This window comes from Triticum urartu, chromosome 6A (genome assembly GCF_056163025.1).
Source record: "Triticum urartu cultivar PI428250 chromosome 6A, HENAU_Tu73, whole genome shotgun sequence".
In the NCBI taxonomy this organism is placed as follows: Eukaryota; Viridiplantae; Streptophyta; class Magnoliopsida; order Poales; family Poaceae; genus Triticum; species Triticum urartu.
Genome location: NC_141878.1, coordinates 172,263,861 through 172,280,332, shown reverse-complemented (window position 1 = coordinate 172,280,332; position 16,472 = coordinate 172,263,861).

Genomic DNA, 16,472 nt, shown 5'->3' with positions numbered 1-16,472 from the left:
GCGTGCCGAACACCACATCTAGTGTGATTTTTCCTGTACAACGCGCTTCCCGACTGGGGATTATTCCTCTAAAGGTTGTGCTGCTTCGCTCAATGCGGTTCCAGTCTATTTCCATTTTTTGAAGGGTTTCCTCATAGGGAAAACTTTGTTTTTGCCACTCTAGTTTTTGCCAACTTTGCTTATGCCACTCTAGAATTTGACATTTCACTTTTGCCACTCTTAGCTTTTGACAATATATCACTTTTGCCAGTCCATGGCAAAAGCAAAGATTTTAGAGTGGCAATTGCGATACATGTCAAAAGCTAAGAGTGGCAAAAGTGAAATGAAAAATTATCGTTTTTGCCACGGAATGGCATTTGTGATGTATTGTCAAAAGCTAAGAGTGGCAAAAGTGAGATGTCAAATTCTAGAGTGGCATAAGCAAAGTTGGCGAAAACTAGAGTGGCAAAAACAAAGTTTTCCCTTCCTCATAAATGAGGTTCAATCCGCTGCCGCCGTCCATGAGTACCTTGGTGAGACGAAAGCCGTCCACTATTGGACTGAGGACCAATGCGGCTGGTGCTCGGGCTGTTCAGAATTTAGGTTCATCACTGGCATTAAAGGTAATAGCCGTGTCACTCCATGGATTTATTGTTGCTACTTGGTAGACTTCGGCAAGGCTGCGGAGTGTCCTTTTTCGCATTTTATTTGATCCGAAAGTCTCGAAGACGGTTAATACCGTATTGGTGTCTCTGGGGTGGCTTTCTGTGGCCTCCGAAATTAGGAGATCTTCGCCAATTTTGGCCACCTGCCGGAGTATCCAACATGCTCTAAGGCTGTGAGTTGGTGTGGCGTCCTCTGTACTGTGAATTTTACAGGGTCCATTAAGCCATCCTTCCAGTACCGTTCCATGCCCTGTAGAGGGTTTTTGCTTTTTGGTGTTTGACCCGGGTATCTGGCGATGATGCACCCTTTTATTTCGGACTGGGTTTGTATTTAGGGCCGGATCGTCCCAAAATTTTATTTCGGTTTTCCAGGCGCTTTCCATCGCACAGTACTTTCGTACAATGGACGCTAAGTCGGCGAAGCGTGTAATATCACGGTGACTTATGGCATTGAGGATTCCCTTGTCCGTGCAATTATTGCAGAAGATTAAGATTGCGTCTTCCTCGCGGCAGTCCCTTATCCTGTTCCTAACCAGGAGGAATCTGGCCCAGTAATGATGTACTGTTTCATCGGGCTCTTGCCTGATTTCGGATAGATCGCTTATGTTCGGGTGGGTGGGTGTAATTAAATCCGAAGCCTCACCCAATCTGAGGCTCAGAGGCCGAGGAATTTCCGAACTCGGAAATTCGGATTCCTGGATGTTGTCTAATGAATCCAACCCGTCACCTGACTCTAAGTTCAGGTTTTGAGTGATATCCTCCCCTCCGCGGGTATCCAGCTCGGAGGGATCGGGAATCAGGACGTAGCTAGTCCTTAAGATAGATGAAGGGTCGCCGCACTGTCCCTCTACCACGGCAACGTGATGGGTGACTTGGGGAGAGTTAATCTCTCTCAGATCGGGTTTAGGCCCAATCTGGTCGTAATCCGTAGCGACTCCCAGGGCGGCGATGCGATCCAAGAGCTCTTTTATGGAGGAGAGCTCCATTGGATCTAATTGCTCGGCGAGTTCCGAGCTAACATGAAGATTGTTTTCGATGGCTCGAGAGGTCATCATCGGCATAGAAGCCGAACAGGCGGTCATAAGAAAACCACCTAGCCGGAGGGTTTGGCCGACAGCCAAAGCTCCCTTAGCAACGGTGCCGTCTTTAAAGACGGTACGAGGCATCCTTCCTGATGGCGACGACACAGAGGAACTCTCAATGAAAGCACCAATGTCGGTGTCAAAACTGATGGATCTCGGGTAGGGGTTCCCGAACTGTGCGTCTAGGCTAGATGGTAACAGGAGGCAAGGGACACGATGTTTTACCCAGGTTCGGGCCCTCTTGATGGAGGTAAAACCCTACGTCCTGCTTGATTAATATTGATGATATGGGTAGTACAAGAGTAGATCTACCACGAGATCGGAGAGGCTAAACCCTAGAAGCTAGCCTATGGTATGATTGTTGTTCTGTATGTTGTCCTACGGACTAAAACCCTCCGGTTTATATAGACATCAGAGAGGGTTAGGGTTACACAAAGTCGGTTACAATGGTAGGAGATCTACATATCCGTATCGCCAAGCTTGCCTTCCACGCCAAGGAAAGTCCCTTCCGGACACGGGACAAAGTCTTCAATCTCGTATCTTCATAGTCAAGGTGTCCGGCTGAAGGTATAGTCCGGCCAACCGGACACCCCCTAATCCAGGACTCCCTCACCCACGCTGGCTCACGAGTGCCCAGATACACCTCGCAGCGCTGTCGTGCAAGCCACGTGTCAGGGCGGGGCTGTACACGCCACGGGGGCTCCTCCCAGAGGGGGGCCCCATCCCACGCCCAAGTGGAAGCTCCATGCTTCGCGCTGGCTGTCGACACTGCCGAGGAGCAGCTATGCCCATGCACAAGCGGAAGCACTATGCTCCGCGCTGGTGATAAACAACTGAGGGCAACCCCATGGTCGCACGTCAGGGAGCCCAGAGCTCAGCGCCCAGCCTCACCACGACGCGTCCCCTTAGGAGAGTCGTGCGAGGGGGCTGGGCACGGGGGTTGCGCTCGGGTCACGCCCAAGAGCATGCCACCCAACCAGGTCCCTCGGACCTGGGCATCGCGCACCCCTCCCGAGGCCTCGGCGAGGGCAGGTATGGAGATTGTTTGAACGTCAAGGGGGACTCCTGAGCATCGCGACTCAGGAGCCTAACTAGTCTCGTAGCCCCTCACTCCTTGGTCTGTCTTGGTCTCCGGTCCGCCCATGGCGGTTGAGGTATGCGCGGGGCCGGGCTCTACCGACGTAGAACATTAATCTATCCTCACGAACTCTCCCTATATGTTGTTCGCACGTCAAGGGGGACTCCTGAGCATCGCGACTCAGGAGCCTAACTGGTCACGTAGCCCCTCACTACTTGGACCGTCCTGGTCTCCGGTCGGCCCAATGGCGGTTGAGGTATGCACGGGGCCGGGCTCTGCCGACGCAGAACAAAGCAAATATGAAGGAAAATGCAAAATCTTTAAGCAAATATAACAAGCATATTGCTCTCACAATACCAAATGAAAAGTCTAAATGCCTCCACGAGGCCCGATGTATGTCGCAGGAATAAAACGGGAAGGATAGCCGCAGGTCACCCCTGGATGTCGCCGTCGCCCGCGGAAGGTGCTTCCCCATGGGCAACGATGTTCTCACCTTCACCACCAGCTGCAAGATCCACGCCATCGCCAGGCAGAGGATCGGTGACAAAGCCGCGGAACTTCCCTAGCAAAGCCTCCACTTGACCTTGAACTACTGCGGCGGCGGCTTTGCAGAGGTCTTCAGCCACAGGCTCCAGCAGCTCATCAAGGCGGGCGTTGGGGTTGCGGAGGTGCAGATGGCTGAGGACGCGAGTCAGCGCGGCTGAAGACAGAACGTGAGCTTCTGCCTCCGCCATGGGACCGAGGCCCTCAACGACCTCCTCAAGCGCCTTCACCACGAGAGGAAGCAGTTGGGCGGGGCCGTCCTCGTCAGTGTCCAACGGCCTCTCCAGGCCGTGCTCGTAGAGCATCCTCAGCGCCTTGCGCCTTGGCGGCAAGATCGGCCTCCTTTGCCCCCATCTTCTGGTCCATCTCTTCCAACCGGGTGCGCTCGGCAGCCTTCTCCTTCCCCAGCTCTGCCAGCTTAGCATCATGGTTCTTGATGTCCTCCTCCCAGGCCTGCATCTCCTTCTCCTCTGATTGGCGGTGGTGTACCTCTTCAGCATGCTTGTCGCGCATGCTCTGCAACTCACCCTCCAGCGCTTGGCAGCGGTCACGGGCAGCCTGGGCGTCTTTTAGCGCCACCTCACGATTGGCCGTAGCACCGATGGTCCCTTGCTTCTCCCTCTCGGAAGCCGCAACAGCCTGGCCCAGCGCTGCGCGTACCGCCAGGTCAGAGTGAAGCCAGCCGGAGGCCAACTACAGACGCCTGGCCACCAGGCGCGGGTCAGCGCTCAGGAGATCCGCCTGCAGTTGGGTCATCTCTGAAAAGGCACGCTCCAAGACGGCACCAGGAGCAGAGGAACCAAGGAGTGGAGGTGCCGTAGTAGGAGCAAGTGGTGCCATCACTAGGGCTTGGGAGACCGCGGGCCCTGGAGCAGCTGGGACCTCATCAGCCGCGCCAAGCACCGGCACCTCCGGAGCCAGCGGGGCCATGGGGGCTGGCTTCATGCGGTGATGCTCCTCTTGGCCCCGCGAGGACGACCGGGTTGGGGAGACACGAGCGATGTTGCCTCCTTGCTCTACGGAGGGAGGCACAACCGCCGTACCCTTCTTCCTCTTCTTTGCCGAAGATGCCGGCCTGATCAACCAAAGGCGAGTATCAGGAAATAACAAGTACCAGCAGGGATAAAGCGGAGTTCCAGACACCTACCGGTCCACCGCCAACTTCACCTTTCGCTTGTGAAGCTTGAGGCCTGACAGCATCGGGACCTGAGGGGTAGGCGTCTGGGCCCCAGCGGCACCATGCGGTGCGGAGGCAGAACCGGCTCCAGCCCCAGGAGGTGTTGGGGTGGAGGTGGCACCACGGTCTACCAGTGACGACATACCCTTCGTCGGGACGAGGGGTTGCTCCTACTCGCCTTGGTAGGCGACGGCCTCGGCATCATCAGGAAGGGCGTGGAGAATCTCGGCCTTGCTTGGAGGGGAGGTCTCCCCCACCTCTTCCGGGGTCTCCTCCGAGTCCACCTCCTCTTCCCCCTCTCCGCGGGATTCGCCTGAAGACACATCCACCAGTTTTTGCAATGAAGGAGCTCCTGAAAATACTGGCGGCACCAGCCCAGGCGCATCACAAGTCGGCCTGGTGGCGATGAATTCCTCCTGGTCCCTGCGCTGGAACAGGGGAATGAAGGCGCTAGGTGGGTACTCCTGGTTATCTCCAACTATGAGGCGCAGGACAGCGTCTAGTTCGTCGTTAGGCAGGTCCCACGGCCTCAGGCTGGCCTTGGTTTCCCATCCTTCAAGCTCCCAGAAGGGGCGCGTGCGCGCCTGGAGTGGGGCAACCCGCAATGTCAAGAACTCCCTCAGGAGCATCGCTCCCGTTATTTTGACCGCCCTCGCGTTGCCCGTCTTCAGGACAGTCGTCATCTGCCCCAACACTGACGATGCCCGCTCATCGACAAGCTCCGCCTTGGGCCACTCCTTGCCTTGCCGAGGTGCCTTTGTCGGCAACACCAGGCGCGGATGGGCGAGCTTGGCGTCTACCATGACCCACTTGGATCGAATGTTGTCGGCCCTCTTCCCGGTGCTCGAGATCGAGTTGGCCTTGCCGGACGCAACGAAGTTGGCGCATCTAGGGATGTGGCCCTCACTGACGCGGAGGAAGAAGAAATGGCGCAGGAGCGCCACGGACGGCATCATGCCCAGGTACACCTCATAGTAGTAGGCAAAGCGGGACAGGAGGAGGACAGAGTTGGGATTGAGATGCAATCCTTGCATCCCATAGTGGTCGAGGACTTCATAAAAGAAATCAGAGAAGGGAGGAACCAACCCGACGGCAACGCTGCTCAAGAAGAAGGGAAAGAAGGTGCTCCCCTCAGGCTCCGGCTCGCCAGAGGCAAGCTAGAGCTCCATCTTCCCCCACTCGTTGCTCTCGCCCGCCGTCAGCAGGCGCACGGAGGCAAGGCTCTTCTCCGTGACTGTGGGCGCCTCAAGAGCGGGCTCGTAACAAGCCGGGGACAAGGAGGTCTTGACCTTGCGCGGTGCCATGGGTGGCAGATGCAGAGCAAGGCTGGAGCAGATCTGTAGGTAGCGGCGGTGAAGAGCAAGAAAGGGGATCTGGAGCGAGGCGAGGAAGAAGCAATGAAGGCAAGTGCCGCCCGCGCCAACCTTTTGTCAGGTCAAGCAGTTGCGGAAACAATGTGGGGAAGCGGAGACGCCCGCGTCCAATCAACCGCCACGTGTTAACCGAGGCCATAGGCTTTTTGGGGCCCACGGTGCTCTGAACTTGACCCTTGGCTTCGCAGCGAAGCCAGGCCGGAGCGCACCTTGATCCCCGGGGCTACTCTCGGCGTTCTGGGAACAGGGGTCCCCAGACTTGCCTGCCTGCGGCCCGCGGGGTGGCTGAGCCAGCAAGCCGTATGACCCTCTTCACCAACAAAGCGCCCAAGAACCTCGCGAGGCGGACGACGCAAGACCTCCTCTGGAGTGGCCTAGCTAGGAAGGCTCACGAGTAGCGGAGATATCAAGGCGAGGCGAACCTCACGAGGCTCTCGTGACGTGAGCCATGACGATCGGCACCAGGCGGGCGCCAACGCGCACAACGTCCTTGTTTCCTCTTTGGTGTAAAGGGGGCAAGCGCAGCCGCGCAGTACCGAGGCCTCAGGCAAAGGTTGCCATTTCGGTGCAACAAGACCAAGACCATGGACTGCAAGACGGAAGTCATCGTGGAGCCTAGAACAGCGTCACCACCAGAACTTTGTGATGGCGAAGACTACTTTTGTCAAGATAGCTTGTACTAGCTGTCCCCCTTCAAATTAGCCCGCCATTGTTGGCTCCCTTCCCGCTTGATATTTGGGAAGAGGACCAGGGCCTCTATAAATAGGACTAGCCACCACAGTGGAGGGGAGATCATCTTAGAGGGATCACCTCATCGGATCTGAGCGAGAGGAAGGGAGACCACCCCTCACACACAAGCTCACCGAGCACAAGAACGCCTTAACCTCAGGAGGCTGTTCTTCCCTTGTATTGTTCATCATCAGCCCAAGAGGCAATCCACCACCACCACACTGGAGTAGGGTATTACATTGCAACTATGGCCCGAACTAGCATAAACCCCGTGTCTTTCTGTGTTGTGAGTTGATCGAGTTCGTCCGCAAGATCTTAGCGAGCTAGAGCGTAGATCGGTTGGAGGGAAAGACTTCGCGCGCACCCAAGTGTTCGAACCTTAAGGGTTTGCCAGAACCCCACACCCCGACAACAACGCACAAGATCTTCACCGAGCTCCCACTTGAGCTGGGTTGCGTCACCTGCACTGGTATCATCGGCACCTGCAACTGTTTGGAACTATCTGTGAGTCACGGGGACTCAGCAATCTCACACCCGCAAGATCAAGACTATTTAAGCTTATGGGTAGGCAAAGGTAGTTAGGTGGAGCTGCAGCAAGCACTAACATATATGGTGGCTAACTTACGCAAATGGGAGCAAGAAGAGAAGCAATGCACGGTCGAGAAGCTATAAGTGATCAAGAAGTGATCCTGAAGCTACTTACGTTCAAGCATAACACAAGAACCGTGTTCACTTCCCGGACTCCGCCGGAAAGAGACCATCACGGCTACACATGCGGTTGATTCATTTTAATTAAGTTAAGTGTCAAGTTCTCTACAACAGGATATTAGCAAATTCCCATCTGCCCATAACTGCGGGCATGGCTTTCGAAAGTTCAAAACCCTGCAGGGGTGTCCCAACTTAGCCCATCACAAGCTCTCACGGTCAACGAAGGATGTTCCTTCTCCCAGGAAGACCCGATCAGACTCGGAATCCCGGTTACACGACATTTCGACAATGGTAAAACCAGACCAGTAAGACCGCCCGATGCGCCGACATCCTGATAGGAGCCGCACATATGTCGTTCTCAGGGAAACACCGGATGAACACTACGTACAGCTAAAACCAGCCCTCAAGTTTCCCCGAGGTGGTGCCGCTAGTGGCTCTAGTTCAGACCAACACTTAGACAAGCACTGGCCCGGGGGGGTTAAAATAAAGATGACCCTTGAGTTTGCAGAACCAAGGGAAGGTGATAGGTTGTTAGGAAAATGTAAAACCAAGGTTGGGCCTTGCTGGAGGAGTTTTATTCAAAGCAAACTGTCAAGGGGTTCCCGTAACACCCAACCGCGTAAGGAACACAAAATCAAGGAACATAACACCGGTATGACGGAAACTAGGGCGGCAAGAGTGGAACAAAACACCAGGCATAAGGCCGAGCCTTCCACCCTTTACCAAGTATATAGATGCATTAAAGTAAATAAGATATAATAATGATATCCCAACATATCCATGTTCCAACATGGAACAAACTTCATCTTCACCTGCAACTAGCAACGCTATAAGAGGGGCTGAGCAAAGCAGCAACATAGCCAAACAACGGTTTTCTAGGAAAGGTGGGTTAGAGGCTTGTCATGGCAATATGGGAGGCATGATATAGCAAGTGGTAGGTATCGTGGCATAGCAATAGAGCGAGCAACTAGCAAGCAAAGATAGAAGTGATTTCGAGGGTATGGTCATCTTGCCTGAAATGAACTCAGAGTTGACGAAAGCTTGATCCTTGTAAGTGTACTCAACGAGTTACTCGATCACGCACTCGTCTCCTGGCTCTACCCAAGGCAAGAATACAAGCAAAGGAAACAACAAGAAACCACGGTGCAATGCGCAAGCAACATGATGCAAAACATGGCATGATATGCGGGATGTGATATGCAATGCATATGCGTGCTCCGAAAAGGAAAGATTGAACAAGGCATCAACTTGGCAAACCAAGTGTGCCTCTGGAAAGATGAGTTGATTTCAGTCGAAATCAATATAAAGATCACCGGAATCGGATGCACGGTTTGCAAATGGCAAGCAAAACAAGAATGGCACAATTCTGCGATCAACAACACGATGCCATCTAGAATGCAACAAGAAACTAAGCTGCTGCACTCCAACATAGCAACAAAACACATGGCAGTGATCTACTCAAGATGCTTGACAAAAGATGAACACTGAGCTATGGCTAGTTCACACATTAGCAGGTTCAAACAAGCATGGCAAAAGTGCAAAAGATATCAGCATCACCGACTTAGTGAAAATAACAACATGCCAGGAATTAACATCAGGAAGCAATGTTTAGAGCAAGAAAAAACATGCTACAGGAATATATCATAGCAAGTCAAGGCATGTCATGAATCTACTCAAAGCATAGAACAAAAGTCCCTTACCGACCATGAGCCAAAAAGGATTAGAAGATATGATGGCTCCCGTGTAAACATAGCAAGTTTCGTTAACAGAGTCGGACTTAGCAGAAAACTGGGCATTACATAAACAGAATTCTGAATGCCTTTTTGTGAGCTCGATTCACTCAAACAAGGCATTGCATGAAAAATTAAGCATACTACCATCAAGAAGACATGATCATAAGGCTAACCACGACAAGAACAAGTTTATAGCATGCATGGATCAACTACAACAACCATGGCAAAATCGATTAACATGTAACCAATCTGCCAGGAACATTTTATAGCAAATGTTGAGCAATATTAAGACATTCTAGGGCACTCCATAATTGCAAATAGGGGCATGGATGGATAGAGCATAACCATATGTCAAAATCATCCTTACTGAAGATACTCAAACAAAGCATGGATCTCACTGTAGAAACATGAATACATGGCATAAAAATAACAACAGGGAAATGACTTAGTGAAATTCTAAGTCTCTGAAATCAGCAATATCACGAGAGCTACTTTGCATGCTTGTGCTAGTCACCACATCGATCATAAAAACACATGGCATACACCCCTGTAAAGATGGCATGGCATATCCCAAAACACATGTAGAGCTCAAGTCCATTTGCAGCACGCAACAATTGTAGCAAAAATGACAAATACTCATAATCTGCTAAGTAACAGCACATAACAATTTATAACACTCTTGCATCAATGATTAGGGCATCAAGATGGACTCAAACAAAATGGACACAATGGAATGAAATGAAGAGCACATCATGATGAACATTTTGATATATCATGCGCTTGAAACGGAGCTACGGTGATGGAGTTATGATGCGATGAACATGGCATGAAAATTACACAGATCTGGGACTTAGTGGAATTTTCACCTCCGCGAAAGTCAACGCGAGACGGAGCGGTTCTGGGACGGAGTGGATCTGGACGAGGTGAGGCGTTTCGTTGGAGGGGCCGGTGGATCTGGTCCAGATCCGGGGTTCGTCGGAGAAGTTCGCTAGAGACGTCGGAGAAGACGTGGGAGACGTCGGAGAAGACGTGGCATCCGAGGCGGTGGCGGTGCCGGCCGGAGAGGACGTGGACACGCGCCGACCGGCGGCGCAGACGGTGGCCGGCGCAGGCTGCGGCACGACGGGAGGCGGAGCTTGCGGGCGGCAGCGTGCGCGAAAGGGCGGCGTGGTGGAGCTTCGAGCGGTGGAGGAGCGGCGCGTGGGGCGGCGCCCGCGGGAGGCGGTGGTGCGGCGAGGCGCTTGCGGCGGCGCGGCGAGTCATTTGCGGCGGCGCAGCGGGGCATGAGCTATGGCCGGCGAACGGCGAGGGCGGCGCGGGCAAAAGGCGGTGGGGACGGTGAGCGGGCGGCAGCGTGATGGGCGGCGCGCGAGCGGGCTGCGCGGCGGTGGTGCAGGCACGGTTCGGCCTGGAGGCGGGCCAGATCTGGTCCCCGGTGGGCTGCGGCGGCGGGGGAGAGAGAGAGGGTGATGTGTCGCCTCCTGGTTGGACGCGGACGGTGGCGCGACATGTCTGGAGGTGGGATGTTTTGTCCGGCGGCGCGAGGAGGAAGATGCTAAGGTTTGCACCACGAATTTTTTGAGGGAGACACATATATATAGGTAGGAGGAGGTAGGAGTGTCCAAATAGAGTGCGGTTCTCTGCCACGCGGTCGTGATCAAACGGCCGAGAGTGTGGAGGGGGTTTGGAAGGGTTATTGGGCCACTTTAGAGGGGTGTTGGGCTGCAACACACACGAGGCCTTTACGGTTCCCCGGTTAACCGTTGGAGTATCAAACGGACTCCAAATGGCACGAAACTTGACAGGTGGTCTACCGGTGGTGTACCAAGGCAGCTTGGCAAATCTTGGTCCATTTCGAGAAAGTTTAACACTAGCTCACGAAAAGAGGCAAAAGGTGGCGCCGGAGGACATAGGAGTGTCGGATTGCAAAACAGACAACGGGGAAAATGCTCGGATGCATAAGACGAACACGTATGCAAATGCGATGCACATGATGACATGATATGAAATGCATGACATGGACTAAATGCAAAACAAAGACAAGAACCCAACCACGAATCTCATAACTTAGAGCCGAAAATGGTAAGAGTCGGAGTACAAATATGGCAAATTACATCTGGGGCGTTACAAGGCGCCTCCGTTTTGGTGCAGGGCAGCCACCGGGGAGGAGTGGAGGATGCGGGGATGGAGGAGACCCGAGAGGTAGGGGCGGGCGGTGGTGGTGACGGGCAGGGGTCTCCGGCGGCGGGGAGGCAAGGTGGAGGGCTTGGGGAGGCTCGCCGGAGAGTTGTGGAGGCTCTGGTTTCAAGGGGAGGGAGAGAGGAGCACCGGATGGGCTCGGTCGAGGTGGTGGCCGAGAGCAATGGCGACGGACAAGCTCCGGGAGGCGCGGCCAGAGGGACTCTGGCGACGAACTGGTGGGATGGGGAGGCTCAGTGGGACGAGGGGGAGTCGGTGGACAAGTCAGGGAGGCGAGAGGAGGCTTGGCTTGGCCGGACTCATGCCGAGGCCGAGGCGGCCATGGTGGACAGTGATGAACTCCGGTGATATGAGGCGATTCCAGAGAGAAAAAGAGGTGAGGGAGGGAGCGATGAGGAGCGGGGGACCTCGGGCACTCCTTATATAGCCGCGGGGAAGGCTCTGGAGCTCACAAGCGAGCTCCCGACCGAGCTTTAATGGCGGGCAGAGGTAGGGCATGGCACAGGCATGGCATTTGCGACGGATTGATGGCGAATCACGACTAGGCAGCGATGCAGGGCGACGCAGTCGAGCACGGGCGAGCTCCTGGACAAGGTTTGAGGTCGAGACGAGGAGGGAGGAGATGAGCATAGTGGCCGGAACAAGCCAGAGCACGCCTGCAGCCATGACGCAAGCGTGATCACCACGCGCACTGGCGCAAGCGGCGCTCTTTCGCATGGCCAACCATGTCCATTGGATGGACCTTGGTTCCCTCAGTCAAAATGAGGGAAAAAATCGGTCCAGGGGCAAAGAAGATATTTGCACTTAGCTCCAAAAGTAAATCAGTAAGAAGGTGTTTGTAACTTGTTGTGGTTAAACCAGCTTGGTAACGTGGTAAAGAGTTTGTCTGATGATGATTACATATTAAGGTGATGCTGATCACCAAAAATCAGAACAAGCGGAGGAGTTTAGATGAGGGTTGCTGTAGAAAATGGAAATCTGGCTAGAATTAGGGATTTGGATGATACACTCACATACTTGATTTCTGTGAGCTAAAATTTGGCATAGAGGGGTTATATGATTACAAGAAGCTGCTATAAAAGTTTCATGCCATTTGGAAATACCAAAGTGGCACTTGCTTCACAAAGCTTCATTCTGGACAGAAACTTGGAAAAATTACACAGGGCAATTGGATTAACCAATTGAGGTTAAACTTGGTGGAGGGAGTTTATATAGGTAGAAGCACGTCCTGGTAAATTTTCAGCTCAATTTAAGTAATATAAAATATAGTTTCTTCACAAACTGAAAATCTGACCAGAAGCTAAGATTTGGGGCTGGGCTCACATAGATGAGTTACATGAGCTAATATTTGGTGGAGAGTCATGATATGATCATATAAAGGAGCTTGCAAAATTGCAACTCATTTGGATATTCCTAGCTTGTACTTCCTTCACAATCACTTCCTTCAGACAGGAACTTTAAAAAATTGCTCAGGAATATTTACTAGGCAAACTGAGTTGAATTTTGCATGAGCCAATAATATTGACAGTAAAAGTTGTCCAAGAAGTTTGGGGTCAATCAAGCAAATATAAATAGCACTTCCTTTGCAAAGTGCCAATTAGGACATAATAGGAAAAGAATTATTGGAGGATTATTTTTGAACATGGCAATGAAATATTTTGCCATATTTGAGGGAGATATGACCCAAACAATTTATGAGAATTATTTTGGAATTTTATGACTGACAGAAATATAGGTTGCTTCACCACCTAGGGTTTTAAGGGTTATTCCTTTATCAAAAAAGGAATATTCCCAACAAAAGAATTTTGGGTTGGGTCAAGGATGGAAATTACATGATCTTGGGATGATGATGAGGGTGACAAGCCACTATAAAACCTAGGAAGACATGATCTTCCCAAGTTTCAGAACCACATAGCCACGGAAAAGCAAAACAAAATAGGAAATCCAAGAAAATCAAAGGAAAAAAGAAATGGGCAAAAATCCAGGCTGTTACATTGATGTGAAGCACATCGAGAAAAATATATGCAACAACATTGTGGGCACACTTCTTAATATTGAAGGCAAGACGAAAGATACCTTAAAATCTGGGATTGATTTGGCACATCTGGGTATGAGAAAGGATTTGAAGGTGCAAGATGAAGGTAAACCACGGGATATGGCACCAGTTGTGTACGTCTTGGACAAGGTAAAAAGAAAAGAATTCTGCGAGGTCCTGTCACATGTGAGATTCCCACGTGATTTGCTTCCAACCCTAAAAGGAGAGTCAGTGCAGATGGAAACAAGGTACAAGGGTTGAAAACTCATGACTACCACGTCCTACTTCAAAGGGTTTTACCTGTTATCCTTAGAGGATTGGGCGCCCTGACTTATATAGAGCAGTTGCAGAGTTGGGACAATTCTTCAGGGAACTCTGCAGTAGAAATATCAGGATAGATGCTTTGGCGCATCTTAGAGACAAGATACCAACTATCCTATGCGACCTTGAGAAGATATATCCTCCGGCCTTCTTTGATGTGATGGTGCATTTGGTTGTTCATCTACCTGATGATGCACTACTTAGAGGTCCAGTACAGTATAGCTGGATGTACCCTATTGAAAGGCGGCTAGGCACTTTCAAGGACTATGTCAGGAACAGAGCTAGACCTGAGGGTTCCATTGTAGAGGCCTACACTGCTACAGAAGCATTGACATTCTGCTCAAAATACATTGAAACAGCTGATCAGCTTAGCAAAGAGGTGGGTGAAGACAATCCTGGGCTCAATGTTTTTGATTATTCTGTTTGAGTTACAGGGAAGAGTCGAAAAGAGGACAAACCTAAAGATTTGGACAAAATGGTTTGGTATGTGTTGAATAACTGTCCTGAGATACTACCTTATATCAAGTAAGTGCTAAGTACTGCAGCTTATACATCGTAATCTACTAAACTTGCAACGCACTCTTATATATTTAGATGTTTGACGCGATAACTATGTTGTGCAGCATCTACAAAAACGAGTTACTGCCACAAAATCCAAGAAACATTGACAAACTGGTTATGGCAAGATTTGCAAAATGGTTCAAGAGCCATGTAAGCTATTGTTTGCGTTGTCAGGTTTTTTAATATATTGAGTACATGAGATGATCAGCTTGCCTATTTTCTAAACATGGGTTAAGAAGATGCGGGAGGATGGGAAGGCAGTTGATGATGCCCTTTATGCATTAGCAATGGGTCCTGATACTCGGGTAAGACATTATGAATCTTGCGTTGTTGGAGATGTGCGCTACAACACCCTTGCACGCGATGAAGGTTGGAAGACACAAAACAGTGCCATCATGAGCACGGATACATACGGCAGAGAGACAACTGAAATGTATGCTAACATAACAGAAATTGTCCAGTTGGAGTATATCTCTAGTTTCGAGGATCATCGGTGTGTGGTTCTGTTGTGATGTCGTTGGTATAACCTATTTTCTAGGATTGCAAAACCCAGAGTTGATGATTATTTAAAATCCATCAATGTCAAGGCGGTGTACGAGACCAACGAGCCTTTTATTTTGGCAAATCAAGCAACACAGATATTTTTCTTGGAATACACATTTACACGTAGCGATGACTGGAGAGTATTGCAAAGGTTTGAGTAGAGGAATTCGTTTAATGAAGTTGCACAACAAGATGATGCTTAAGCTGCTCCAGATGTACAAGATTCCACAGATGTTCCTAATATCTTTGAGAACCATCACTTCAATGACGCTGGTGAAAAGGTTGCCTGTCGTGTTGTGGACATACAAGAGTTGATCAAGAAGAAGCAAACATTTGAGGACATTGAGGATGAAGAAGAAGATGACACTCTGGGGAATTACACTTTTGTCATATTTGCCTTTCAGAACACGTTTTTTATCTACTATGTGAAATTGTCCTTGCTATGACAACTGAAACCTGATGAACGTGTTGTTTAGTGTTTTGCTGTGAGAAAATCACTTGTTATGTATGTTGATTTGTGTTTGGTGATTGTATGACGAGTAAAACATGATGACATTGTTGTTTAGTTGTACTCATATTTGGCTGTGAAACTTGAATTTGATGACATAGTTTGCTATTGGACTGCAATTTGCTCGACGTCTTCAAATGGGAACAAAGCTGACCGGACACGGCCTCTGCTAATTTATTTATTTATTACCAAAAGGGCCTCTACTATTTATTTATTTATGAGAAAAAGGGGATACCCCCGATTTCCGTTAATAGAAATCATTAGATGTTCACAACACTACGCCCAGCCTGCTACAGGTTTCATTCATTACTAGTTTCAGCAAAGTGCTCATGTCATAGCCACTAAATACATCACGAGTGCTACATACACTGCAAATAAAGAGACAATCATCCTACAGAGCACATTGATTTTGCCCATTATCTTCACAAGCTCTTTCATCTCCTCATTGCTGTCAAGGATGTTCAACAGCTGTTGCTTGGCCATGATAAGAGGAACTGCATCTTTAACCTTCTGCTCTGCATCATCCTCTTCTGTCGTTCATTCAGTTACTTGTCCAACACCCCAACCTACCGGTATTGGGATTCCCCGGCTAACCAAATAATCAGCGTAGTTGCATTCCCCAACATCAGGAACTTCCCAGAAATACAACACATGAATCTTCCCTTTTCTGCACGAATCAAATTGGAAGACCATCAACCAAACTATTAAAAAAATCAGCAACTGAAAGCAGCAAAACAACACTTAAACATATTATTACCCCATGATTCGGGCATTTGTAGAAGACTCGGCCAGAGTTGAGGATTGTGGTTGAGACGTGATGAATGACTCTGCATGATTTGCAGCAGTGGCACCACACCAACAGCAGTGGGTTGCGATGAGCAACCGGCTGCTGTGCGTGTGCCGGCGGGGGTGTGATGAGACCCACAGGTGATGGTACGGGTGGCGACTTGGCGCATATCTGGTTGTTGCCTGCTGAAGAGCAGGTGGACAAGCAGCCAACAGACATGGTTGCTGCGGCCAGAGCTTTTGATGCTAGGCAGAGTAAGTAGAGAAGAGGAGAAGCGAATGTTGGATATGTCAGTTTCATTGCTTGCAGAGTAGCCTATCACTATATATAGTCATAGTCTAGGTTTGGATTCGAACCAGCTACAGGACCACGTCTCTCTTTTTTCTAAAACTCAACAACGTCTCTTTACTACACTGGCTTGTTCTGTACGCCTTCTCAAGTCTTTGATTTT